Below are 12626 nucleotides of genomic sequence, written 5' to 3'. Positions count from 1 at the left end.
TTTCCACCATCCAAACAAAAACAAACTTACTGCCTCTAAAATCATGCGCCTTTCCACACCCACACTCTCAGACATGAACAAAAGAGCCATCACACGCCGAGCACTCACAATAGCAAATGACACTGATCACCCCCTCGATCATCACTTCACTTTATTGCCATCGGGACGGAGATACACGACCATAAAATGGAAGAGAGCTCGCTTCGGCAGGAGTTGTGCCCCATCTGCTATTGCAGCGTTGAACAAACTGCCTCACTGAACAATGTTGTGTCCTGGGATGTATGAATGTACAAGTATTTATTAGGACTCTACAGTATGTATTGTCTTTACCTGCATGCTGCTGTGTTCATATCTGTGTTTCTGGGTTGAACTGCTTGTGAAAACTAATCTCCCTCTTGGACAATCAAGCCTAATCTAATCTAATCCTGATCCAACCTTAACCAAAGTCTGCACGCGACTTCCAAGATTCTGGTGTCACAGTCCTGCATTATAGTCTTTCATTCACTCAAAGAAACAATGTCTCTGAACATAATCCAGGCAGCGATTATGTTTCACCACAGCGTAATTATGAAAACAATTTAGTGATATACAAACATAATTTCTAGGAGACAGGGTTGCCGTGGGAGCATAGAGGCTCTCAGACAGCTGCCACCAGTCCCTGGTCTCTCTTCAGAAAGTGAATGGAGAACATGAAACATACTCAGACATCATAGACAGCAACAAACCTCCAGCTGTGGTGTAAGCAGTCGAAAAAACTGCAGATTGCGGAAGTAACCTTGGGGAATAAATGGTTGTTGCCAGATGTAGTTTTCAAGAATTGGCTGTGATAATATTTCCATCTTGGCATGCCTGTCAAATACAGCTGACTGGTTCTTTGGTCAGAGCCATCTCACTAAATGAGTGAGACTCATCTGTTAGTCCTTGCACTTGGAAAGAGGAGATTCTTTTATAAATCTTGGTCCTACAATTTTCTGATGACCAACACATCTGCTCGTGACTCTCCAGAACTTGACAGAAATCTTAATTAGATCTTTTTCTCCCCCAGCGCATGTGAAGGTGTATGGGAGGATGCATGTGTGACGGTGTACAGTCAGTGAAGAAGCATTTGAGAGTGTGTGCGGACACTTGAATCACTTCTGCTGAGTGTAACAATAAAACATAGCTCAATGTGAAGCCCTCACTCAGCAACTTTAATGCTGGCGGCGCGAACAAAGGGGTCAGAGCTTACAGTAATTTTTGTTCTCTCCTCATCAATATATGATGCTTCACTGGGGGCAATGAGAACCTGTCCAGAGTTATAAAAGGGATGTGTTTGTACGAGGTGAGCGAACATGCTCTCTGCGCACATTAGACACCTTTCGACCCTCCAACAACGTGGGGTGTGAAACAGCGAGGCCTTCCCGCCTCAATTCTGTATTCCCTCACAAAACCACTGAAGTCAGCTCTGGTTTATTACAGCGAATGTACCATCTGCTTCCCAGGGTGACTCCTCATTAAATATGGAGGAGATAAATAACATATCTGACGTCTGCAGCACTGGACCTAAATATGACCAGTCACATTTAGGTTTATGGGAGACAGTCTGTGGAAAATGCTGAAAAATGCAAGTTCCTTAAAAGGTTGCTGCCCCCGGCAGACTTGATAGACATTTTGCATGTAAAGAGAGCATCTAAGACACTAAGATTCAGTCAATCGGGAAAGAAGTTTCACTTGCAACCACAAATCAATATACGTTCCCTAATTCGATCAAAGGACCAAATCAAAGGATGAGATCTTGTACAATCAAGTCAAAGTCAAAAATCATCACTTTATCTCCTTTCACAGGACACATCAACCAAAATTAAAACGACAATCTATCATGATCAACATCCAGTACTATCAAGATCTGTGTGAATGGATGATTTTAAAACAACAGAGCAACAACAGAGGCGGAGACTTGGTCTGCAGACTTCATTTATATAGTGGTTCATTATAAAATGGTCCATATAATTCCCAAGATCTGTTGAAGTTCACAAGATCTGGCTGCCTAAAGTAATGCACTCGCAACCTTATAAAAACGCGAAATGCAAAGTAATCTCTTTTGTTTATCTATTTCCCCAGACATTAAATTCTCCATTACTGTCACCGTGCATTACAAGGACATATGTGCGTGGGTGTGTAGATGTGTGAGTACGAAAGCAAAAATAAATAGCTACTCCCTTGATGCTGCTTAATTTTAGCAAGCCACTCAGGAAGGGACTGCTTTATATAAGCACCTATTTACCATCCAGTACCACATAACTGCTGAAGATAAACAGTGACACTGCTTTTTTGTCATAATTAAATTTTTCAAGGTAAAAGAAAACAGCCGCAGTTAATCACAATTCTCAACACTGGTTCAAAATGAACGGATAAATAATTCAACAAGGAGCTGCCAGAGAAAACACAATAGTTTTAAATTTACATTGGACTGCAGTGCTCTGGTTCTTCTGAGAGTCGATAACATGTTTTAAGCTCAGTCCCTGAGCTTGAGCACGGTGGAACTGAGGAATAGGTCTTTCACCTGATTTTGAGTGGTGTGCAGGGGCGAATGGCTGCGTTTACAGCTGCAACTTTGTTTGTTCAACCAGCCCAGTCATTCATTTTTTACACTAAATCATCTACAATTTCTCCAACTTATTGGCCATTCTGGATTTAATTCAATTGCAGCAGACGAGTGAGGCAACATGGTTTGTTTCCTCACACAAAGAATAAAGGTTATAACAAACCCAGGACGGTCTGCTTTGTTCGGTCACATAAAAACAAGTTACACCTCATCATCACGTAGACCCGCACGGATCCCAAAAGGTTCTTTCGAGCATGATGTGAGAAATGATGATACATCTATACTACATTATAAAAGGTGATGGCAAAGGCGGTCTTCAGATGAGGAAAATTACACAAAAATTGGAAGGTTTCTATGGAGGCAACCGAAGGAAACACCCTGAAAGTGCTCAAAGGCAGATTACAGGACATGTTTCTCAACTGGATCCTCAAGAACCGACTGGTACCCTCGACTGGTGCCGTGTTTAGGGAGTTTTAAGGACTTTGTTGCTGCCGTCTTTTCTCGTTGTTAACAAAATGTTGAAGTTCAAAAAACACCAAATCATCTACCGTTTTCGAAAAGGGAACAAGCTTGCATCTATTTTTGTTTTCACTTGCCCAGCAACAGTGCTCTGACTCCACAACTTAAATGCCAAGTTCATTTTGTACTTGACTTCCCATGTTGCAACCGCAGCCCAGCAAATTTCATTTCTAGACATGTGCCTGTGTTAAAGTAAAAACCCTTTTCTGCCCATTCTCCACATGCATTTTCAGTGCAATATGTCCGTGTGAAGCCCCTAATCGTTATCTCGCCACATAAATCTTTTGCACCCAAAACACTGTACTCATTTCAATTTAGTGAGACCAGAATCTTATGAAATAATTACGGCTGAAGTGCTTTTGAGCAAAGCACTTAAACCACCAAAGCTGCTCAGTAGCAGCGACTGCTCCTGCATGCCTCTCTCTGCCTTCAAGCCTGACAAAGAAATTATTTCTCGGCTAACCTTCCCAGTTAAATACAGGCTAAAAGGGGAGTAAAACTGCCGTCTATAATGCACAGGAAAATTGTCATGCCTCAGCATAAAATGGATAGGGAGTCCTTATTGCTCTGGCTTGAAAGACTTGTCAGTTAGTACACTGTGCTGAGCTTCTAACCAGATTCAGTACAGTATGTGCTGTGCAGTTCAGTATGAAATCTAATTAATCAGTGATGAAGCCACTTGCATTTCTACCAGAGATTTAGCTTCATAAAAAGCCAAGAAGCAAAAATAGCTCATGCACAATAGAGGCAAATTTCACTCGGAATCCCATGTTAGTACACACTTGAAGTATGTCTGGGAGTTTCAGCATCCCTTTAGCCCTCATGGTCAAGCTTTCATGTTTTCACACAGAAATCACATGTCACAACGTACCAAAGACATCGGTAAATTCTGCCGAGCAGCTGTCCAAATGTTTCCTCTCTGCATTTTTCTCACAGGCATTTACACTCTGCGATGCCAAAGAGAATACTGCGAGCTGAAAAGAGCTCCCTGGAGTTTTTTTTTCCTCACTCCACCACTGGACACACTGGAGAGCTCTTTGCAGATGGACACATGCTGCGCAGCCTCCTTATGAAAACACCACAGGCTACATTTGGGGAGGCACGCTGTATAGGCAGGAGGCTTTACTGAAAGCTCAAACAGCAAAGGCTGCTGAAGTCAGCTTCTGGCATGATGAGACAAAGCTGACAACTCGTTATGCATGGGGCTTTCACTGCCCATTCCCTGCGCCTATCTCTCCACATCTTCCTTTGTCTTTGCACTTCTAAGAGTTACAGTGTGCCATATTTTCTAGCTGCATTTTCCGTATAATTCCCCAAAGCAAAGTAATGAATTTCAGGAAGGTTTTTTTTTTTTTAAACATTTACTTTTTTCAGAGCTGGTCCCTTAAGAAAAAGACCCAATTTTTTGATGATGTGCCACCTAAGTGCTGTTGATTTATGATCTATGAAGTGATGCCTTACCATTCTCCAGCTTTGTTGTGACTTTCAAACGCACTGTGCAGCCGGCACGACCCTTTGGCCCACCGACAGCTCCAAAGCTGGGTGACCCTAATTACGGTGTTGGCTTTGCTGCTAAACCATCTCACTGGAAACCAGCCACAGCTTTGGCGACCCCGGCATACGAGCTGTTCCCAGTGGAAAGCAATTTAATGCTTGACTGCTCAAAGAACAAAAATATGCAGCACAAGAAATCCCTTAGATAAATTAGAGCGGGCACGCGGACTCTGTAAGAGTCTTATCTGAGGCCTGATGAGCCACCTGTCACCTTGGAGGTGACATGAAACCTCAGCGTGGCAGGAAGCAGTCAAATTCTGTCACCAAGCAGCAGGTTACAGAGTTTCCTGTGGTGAGAGACTGCTGGGAGAAGAGCAATGCACCTGCAGTCCATTGGTGTGCTTGCATAGGAGGGCTACTGACAAAGAGAGGGCCCCAGTGAAGAGCTGCACAGTACAGTGAAGTTCCAACATACTAAACTTCACTGATTTTGGATTGTTCGTTTTTTGACTGCTGGCAATTTTGACCAAATAGTCTGAGGAATTACAGCAACTCACAAAATTGGAAATGCCAGAAAGGCAAGAATCCTTCCTGCAAAGGAGAAATACTCTCCTAATTCAGTCCACACTCTCCCATCCCTCTTCGTCCAGAAACCAACCAGCTGTTTGTTCATTTTTACTTTGTGATCATTTGATTAAGCACAAATTAATTTAAGAATATGATCCATGTGAGCATAATATTAACACTTTATTTTGATAAGCTCCTCTACAAGAGAGGGCTTAAAAGTTATGTAAAACATGCAGGGACTTCCTCAGGGCCATTACTATTCAGTGTTTTATTGTGTTTTATAACTGTCTGGGGCCCAAAGGCAGATGCTCGCCTTGCCCAGGTGGTAAACCGGCCTTGAATTCATTATTTATTATTGTTAAATCTTTATTTAACCAGGTAAGTCCCACTGAGATCATAAAATCTCCTTGTCAATGGAGCCCTGGTCAAGATAACAGCATTAAAGAGCATAACAGTGCCTCATACCACATACAGGTGAACATTGAAATCAATTGAAATTTGTCACCAAACCCTTCACTGCATGTGTACATGCGCTGATTGGGATCAGCCTCTAGCTGCAGATCTGTCTGCAAGTGATTCCAGGCTGCAGGGGAAGAGAACATGAAGGCCTGTTAGCCCATTTCAGTGTGAAGCTTGGGGACAGACAGTAAGAGGGTATCATTTCAGGGTAAAAAATAGTTACTAGTTTTAAGTGAGATACACCCACAAAAAGGAGGGAGTAGTGCATGGATGGATCTATAAATAAATACCAGTGAGTGAGTCTATGCAAGGCCAATGAAGGCCACTGAAGTCTGGTGTATGGGGTGTAATGGTGAGCGAGAGCTTTGCAGCCTGTGACAAACCTCAAAGCATGGTGGTACACAGCTGATGCAAGTATTGGGCAAAGGCATGCATGTACAACAGATCACCAGTCAAGCAAGTGAAGGAACGTCACCTCAACTAATTTTCCTGGCAGCATGGGAAAAGCAGCCCTGCAAGGATACAGTGTCAGAAGGAGAAGCCACAATACAAAAGGTGGACTGCAAATACTCAAGTGGTTGATTAACGGTGGCACCACAGCAGTAAATGATGGTATCATCGACGTAAAAATGAAACTGTGCATTAGGAATATTTTGACCCAGGCTGTTAACATAGATAGTAAACAAAAGTGGACCCAGAAATGAACTCTGAGGAGCCCCTGATGCAACATGTAGTACACTGGAGGAAATGGCATCAAATTTGACATATTGTGTCCTTTCAGAGAGGTAACTTTCAAACCAGCCTGCTCAGACAACCCAATATTGATCCGTTTGCGAGATTGATAAAAAGATCCAGTGATCCAGTGACTCAACTATATCGTTAACCTTTACGGGTGCTGTGACAGTGATATGTTGTTTCCTGAAGCCAGACTTTGACAATGAGGGAATATTATTATCACTCGAGAACTCCTTCAGCTGTTCATTTCCCTTTCCTTAAGGACCATCGAGAAGACAGGTAAGTTGGAAAATAGACCTATGCAGTTGTTGAGTGATGTGATGTAGGGCCCCCCTCTCATTTAACAGAGGGAAAACACTGGCAGATTCCCACATTTTTGGGATGACATTTTGAGGGAGAGTTAGCGTAAAGATGCAATAAAATCATCTGCGTGTTTTAAAAAGCGAGCTTCCAGATTATCTGGACTTGCAGGTTTCTGGTGTCTAATGAAAGAAGAGCTCTGCAAACTTCATCAACACAGGAAGGAACAAAATAAGAGGGCTGACCATCAAAAACACAATGAACAATCAAAAGACAGGGTTTTTGAAGGCAGGGACTGGTTGAACAGGGAACCCTAGTGCTCACTGAAACACTCCAGCATAGCAGCTCTGTCAAGAATTAGCAAATATCTCGCTCCCTCTGTTTCTTCCTCATTAACTCTCTCTCTCTGTTTTTACTTTACCTATTTTTAGACTAGCTACAGAAAATTCCCATCCTGTGTCCTGATTTTGACACAGACAGAGCCGGTTTGCCGTCTGAATGAACATGTGCACGTCAGTGTTTACGTTGTGTGCTTTGTGTTCGACCAGTCAGTCATGTTCAGCATCGCTACACCTGATTATTTCTGGCCCTTTATGAAATCCTAACATGGAAGGGGCATATAATTATTAGTATATTGGAGTTTTGCATTAATTTCCCTCTGATGAACTTCAGATACCTGATGTGACTGGTCATGGATGAAAGCTCTGGCATTTTTAACGACCAGCTGGACTTCACTTCAGTTTGTGAGCTAGTTTGGACAAACAGCATTTTCCTTTGTGTGAAATGAGTGCTGTATTGTAAATTTAGTCTGATCAGTGGCCCAAAAGTCACAGTATTTATTGGTGGAAGGGAAAAAAGATTTTTGTTTCACTTACATGTTCATTGTTTAACAGCTCTGGTCTGTATTTTCTGCATCATTGATCATTGTTTAAGTATGTAATTTTAGGAAACTGTGATTTGTCAGTTTTTAGGGGATTTCTGGACTGTTCGGTCGTTTTTGAAAGCAGAACTTAACGATGGTCATCCCTGGGATCCAAAAGAATGGGTTGTCTCCACTGAATGCTGGATGAACAGCAGAGTCACCAAAATATGCAGTTAACGTTCACGAGTTCCTGGAAAAGCATTCCTGGAAAAGTGCCTGCACAACAAAAAGATGATGCATCTCTAGTGCTTTTAGCAGCCTTTTAAGATATGCTGCCTGTGTGTTGAAATGGACAAAGTTAATGCATGTTCTCCCCTGTAATTAGTGAATAAGTGCCAACAGAAAAATGTCCTTTGAAGTACACTATGCAAGGGTAGTTGAGGAGCAAATCAGCCTGGGTTGAGAGGTGCTTGGCTTGAGCTAAGACCATGATGACCTTTAGATTGAAACAATGTCCTAGGGAGTCAAACCCATTAAGCACAGTAACTGTACTGGAGTGAACCCTGCACGGAGAATCCATCTCCTTAGATTAGCCGACGGCAAATAGGCCACCGACTGGAGCCCGCCTCAGTCAAGTGACGCCTGTGATGCCTTGAAGCAGCCCCGACAATGTAATCCCATTTGCCCTCCAAAGACTGGAGTTGAGCCTCCTCGGACCCCTTTTTAAACTAAGAACTGCAAAGAAGACACACACCTTCTCACCAACAGAGATGCCACAGAGGAAATTGGAAAAGAAGAGACTGAACCAACAATTACACAGCAAAAGCCTTTTTTCTTTCCCGCTCTGAACCAAAGTCTGACACCTTCTTTTCACATCTGATTTGCAGATGCAGGCTTGTTTAAACAAGCGCGATTTTTTTGTCAAGACTAAAATCAGCCCCATTAAGAGGACATCTGTCAGCTGTTATGTTTTCTAAATGACTGGAACAAGAATTATGTGGAAAAGGATTTTTCCTTTTTTGTTTATATATCTGTGACTTGGCTGCTGCATGATTCGGCAGCATGGTAAAGGTTAGAGTGTCATCATTGTCGGGCTAGGACATGACGTTAATTGGGCTCTACAATGTCAAAGTATAAAAACCACTCGCTCCCTGTTTTGCTAATGGCCATAATCATAGCTTGCTTTAAGTTTCTTTAACAAATAACCAATACTATCATAGCACACAGCGCAGCCAATATTGACTGAACACAACTTAAAGGTCTGATTTCTTTCCTGCTGAGAGAAGAAACTGTTGACCAACGTTAACGGTACACAAGGTCTTTTTGTGATTATCCCAAATCAGACAGAGCTCCTAACACAAAGGGATTGTAATGCAAATGTGTCCGGCTACTGATCATTACAAGAAATGAACAGACACCTGGAAGCTAATCAGCAGTACGAGTTTTGGTTTAAAAAGCAATAAATATGTCCACCGTCAACCACCACACTGCTAACGTTGGGGGAATTCATGCCCACCAGACGGAGCTACTGTTGCCAACTTGTGCTTGTTGAGGATTAATAGCAACATGGGTGTCTGTTCGTCTGCGGTGCCAGAAATTGGAATAAAGTACATGTGCCAGATATGGGAATAAGTTATCTTTGCACATTTTATTAATAACCACAACAATTGTTAAAAGAAGGTCGTATCAATGGTAAAGGAAAAGTTGGAAAAGTAAGCTTACCATCCAAATTAAAACATATATAATCCTTAAGGGACATTTGATCTGTGTTTTTGCTGCTAATAATACAGGAAGTAATTGTGTTGCTTTTGTTTGAATGATGCTGTCCACTCACCTGGACATCAAGGACCACGATGGACTTCATGGTGTCATTTTTTGTAGCTGTCTGTTTGACGCACACCTTCCTGTAAAGCCAGATAAGCTAACTAAGTGATGTTGTTGTGAATCCATTCACACAGTTGCATGCATTTGGATGTAAAAGAATACACTGAGAAAACCACATCACTGAGACACAGCAAAAGGCCTCCTCCCTGCCTCAAAGCAATCACACAGACAGCAGCCCCAGTATTTTACTTCGATGGTAGCACTGTGTCTGTAAATGATACCAAGCAATACCCTGTGCCTCTGTTTGTTGTTGAGCAGTCATGGCCCGGGTTTGTCTCTAAGTGCTGAGTATATTTACCCTCTATCCAGTGCTATGCTTTGTTGCACTCTGTGAAACAAGGTAGAATTCAATTACATGGTGGCCGAGGCCCTGACAAGAGCTCACTCTTGTTTCAATCACCCCACAGGTGGATATGGGGATGAGGAGAGAAGTGGCGCTCCAGTCACCACAGTGTGGACCACCAGAGGGCAATGAGGCGTGAGGAGGCACTCAGACGGTGGTGGTCATCGGCACTGAAAGACACGCCAGTGCAGAAGTCCTGCTCGTCGAGTAGGAGCGTCAGTCTAGGCCAGCTGGGAGAACTTTATTTTGAAACTCTGCAGTCATGAAATGCGCAGAGAAGGCTGGGCGAGGAAACAGCCGGTGGCAACTGACAGAAACGAGTTGGTGGAATCTGCATGTTTTGATTTTTGCATACACTGAATATGATGTTTTAATGGTCCGCTGCACAAAATGGAGGCAAAACATCTGTTACAGGGCCTCCTATCCAAGGTTTAATGTCGTTTAATTATAGTACCTTTATTATTATTATTATTATTATTTTTTTTAAATGCTATAGTCTGTGAGTGCTTTGGGGAACTGTGAGTCACAAGATGTGTGCACTCCAGCCATCACGCTGATGGCCCTCTCCAAGGACCCTGCCCGTGCCCAGTGCAGATGAACAGACTCCAATAAAACAAACACCATCAATCATCATGATTGTCACACTTTTCATTGAGTTCATAATTTCCCTGCGAAAACGGCTGTGGATCCATGGCTGCAGAGACAATTTAAGGCACTAATCAACCATGTTATGAGTCCACATTGATAATTAATGGGTGACGATGGCAGTAGGAGGGTGTCACGGGAGCAGTGTAAACCTTGTTTGTGAAGCCCCATGTATTTCACCTTATTCCTCTCAATAACGTGATATGTTTGTCTATATTCCTCGGGGCTGGACTGTCTTCAGTGATTGAATGCCGCCTTGTCCTGGAGGAGGCCAGATCATTTAACAGCTATTCTCTTCAGTTCCCTATGGGAGCAGTTTTTTGTGTTGTCCTGTCTGCCTCATTGTGTATACAGCCCGTAAATGATATTTATGGGCAAAGCCTACAGAGGGATGTTGTGATGATAACGCAAACATAACACAAGCTGCATAGTGACAGTGAGAAATATGGCAGGGAATTAAGTGAAGATTGCCGTGTTAAGAGGGTCAAGTCTGCGCGGGAACAGACTTTCGTCAAAGCTGATGAGCAGAAAAAGTAAGTTACTGAACTGTGAACTGACCAACAAACAAACCTTCCTGTGCTTACGAATCACTATATGGACTGTAGCTCCAAATCTGAGACTATAAGAATGATTAAATATTTGGTTTGAGTGCCGTGCAGCAAAGTGACTACTTGTTGTATAAAAGCATTATTAACAGGCTGTTTTACCTGAAATCATTCAGTCCAATATTTCAGTTAAGGTGTTCATTTATCAGTCAGATTATACACACAACGCAGCACATGTCTGAGCTGTGTAGTTGTATTTGTGGCGTGCAGGTCTATGAAAGGGGTCAGCCCTGCTGTGGTGATGTGTGAGAAGTGCTTTTGTTGTGCAGCAGTAACAGAGGAATCTTCAATGAATGCTTTTGTTTCCTTATGCTGCTCACCTGGTGCTTACCTGAGCAGACAGGCTTCGGTGAGGTGAGGCTGAGCAGGTAAAATGATCTAGAAGTATTAGAAGTGCAGGTTGCAGCTTGCTGAGAGGCTGTGGGCTCCAGCTTTTGATTTCTTTTTGCTTTTCCATATTAAGCTCTTTTTGTTTAACATCCTGGGGTTTGTGTTTTCCTCCTTCATAAACATTTCTGCTCATGAACACCACCCGCTTTCTGCCTGGACTCCTGCCCACAGCGCTGCCTTTTTCAACATCCCCTTTCCAGTGCCAACCAACATCTGCTGCCCTTTAGTTTAGAGTCGCACCACTACACAGATAATTCAACCAGACTGCATGACTTCAAGTGACAACTGGTGGATTAGACATCCAAAACCTTCATACTTCATGAACAGACACTGAGTAAAATGTGGAACCAAAACATCTGAATATGTGACCTTGAGGTCAGGAAAGTTGAGCAATAAATAATCGATTAATGAGCAATGAATATAATGAGAGACTGATTTCAGATTGTTTGGCCTGCTGTGTTGAGAAAGGTGAGATTTCCTCTACCTTTGATGTTTTTCCAGGCTAGACTCAACATTCAAGGTGTAAGAGAGCGCCACATACACGAAACATACATTACAACGCAGCCGTATTTTATGTATCGTGCCACTGACTTCCACACAGTAACAATATTGTGCCTTTAGGACAGCAGTGACTTCAGCAGCCTCTGCAGTGAGTTATGCAGCCCAAAACACACATTTCTCCCTCCTTCAAAAACTGGAAAGAGAATGTCAAGTTCATCCCGCCTGGAGAACTGAATTTCCACTCATTTTTCTGACTCACATGCGCTTTTCCTTTGGGCTAGTTTCAACCAATATTTGTGAACATGAGCAACTCTGCCGAAGCCCGCTATCAACACAACCAAGAGTGCACTGTGATGTCATCAAAAGGCACAAAAACACAGCTCTACCGCTGACTGCAGTTTGGAAACCGAACATTTGCTTGAGCTTTAGACCCCAAATGAGATGTTTGTTTTTTTGTTCTTTTTTTTTTCTTTTGCAAAAGGATTTAAGCTCAAAAACATCTTGGGTGCATCTGGAAGCAATAAGGATGCCGGGAGCACAGTATAAGAGCGGTGGCTCGCAGGGTAAGTGTCAATTCATGCTCCGTTACTGTAGAAAACCCATCCAAACTGTGGCACGGTGAACGGAGGTCAAATTGAAATCAGCAGCGGTACATTCGGTCAAACTGCTAACCGCTGCCATTTTGTTTTTCCAGAGTGATTGCCACATTCAGAGTCACCCCCTTTAAAAATCTTTTTC

General features: G+C 42.7%; 1 protein-coding gene across 4 annotated transcripts in view; it reads right to left on the bottom strand.

Moving 5' to 3' along the window:
* mgat4c (mgat4 family member C) overlaps positions 1–12626 on the bottom strand; it is a 99754-nt gene that overhangs the window by 62836 nt on the left and 24292 nt on the right. The window contains exon 1 of one of the 4 annotated variants that reach the window (XM_076733868.1): positions 9355–9417. The exons of the other annotated variants lie outside the window; for them this stretch is intronic. The gene's annotated coding sequence lies outside the window, so the exon portion shown is untranslated. Of the gene's footprint in view, positions 1–9354; positions 9418–12626 lie in introns of those variants that run through there. 4 annotated transcript variants of the gene reach the window in all.

This window comes from Chaetodon auriga, chromosome 6 (assembly GCF_051107435.1).
Source record: "Chaetodon auriga isolate fChaAug3 chromosome 6, fChaAug3.hap1, whole genome shotgun sequence".
NCBI classification, from domain to species: domain Eukaryota; kingdom Metazoa; phylum Chordata; class Actinopteri; order Chaetodontiformes; family Chaetodontidae; genus Chaetodon; species Chaetodon auriga.
The sequence above is the reverse complement of the archived record's forward strand: the minus strand, read 5'-3'. Positions and strand labels throughout refer to the sequence as shown.